This window comes from Tarenaya hassleriana, unplaced genomic scaffold (genome assembly GCF_000463585.1).
Source record: "Tarenaya hassleriana unplaced genomic scaffold, ASM46358v1 Cleome46, whole genome shotgun sequence".
Lineage (NCBI taxonomy): Eukaryota > Viridiplantae > Streptophyta > Magnoliopsida > Brassicales > Cleomaceae > Tarenaya > Tarenaya hassleriana.
In genome coordinates, this window is record NW_010967304.1 from 800,438 (window position 1) to 801,214 (window position 777).

Sequence of the window (777 nt, forward strand, 5' to 3'; positions counted from 1 at the left end):
CTATGGCAAGTAGGATCCTGATGGACTTCAGCATAACTACGGGCGAAAAGGTCTCATCATAGTCAATACCATGAATTTGACGGAATCCTTTCGCCACAAGTCGTGCCTTATACGGCACGTTGCCATCCATGTCGGTCTTCTTCTTGAAGATCCACTTGGTTGTCTGACATGGATTGCATCTCGGACTTCATAGCCTCGCGCCATTTCTCGGAATCGGGACTCGCCATAGCCTCTGGGTATGTGGTAGGCTCGTCATGTTCCAATAACATGAGCTCCTCATTGCCAGTCACGAGAAATCCGTATCTCACAGGCTCTTGGCGAATCCTGCCTGATCTCAGAGGTTCACTCTCGAAGGTTGAGTCTCAACCGGCAGTGAAACAGGTTGAACTTCTTCAACTTGTTCACTCGGCTCAACGTCTACTTGCTGCTCTCGAACTTTCTCAAGTTCGATCCTACTCCCACTGACTCTTTTGGAGACGAACTCTCGCTCCATAAAAGTCGCATTCCTGGCAATGAACACTTTGTTCTCTGCCGGAATATAGAAGTAGTACCCCTTAGTTTCCTTAGGGTAGCTTACAAATAAACACTTATCAGATTTGGAGAATAACTTATCAGTCATCTGACGCTTCACATAAACGTCGCAACCCCAAATTCTGACAAACGACAACGCGGGACGCTTCCCCGTCCATATCTCATATGGTGTCGTTTCAGCCGACCTCGTTGGACTCCTGTTTAGCAGGTATGCAGCGGTCTCTAAAGCATAGCCCCAAAAGGACT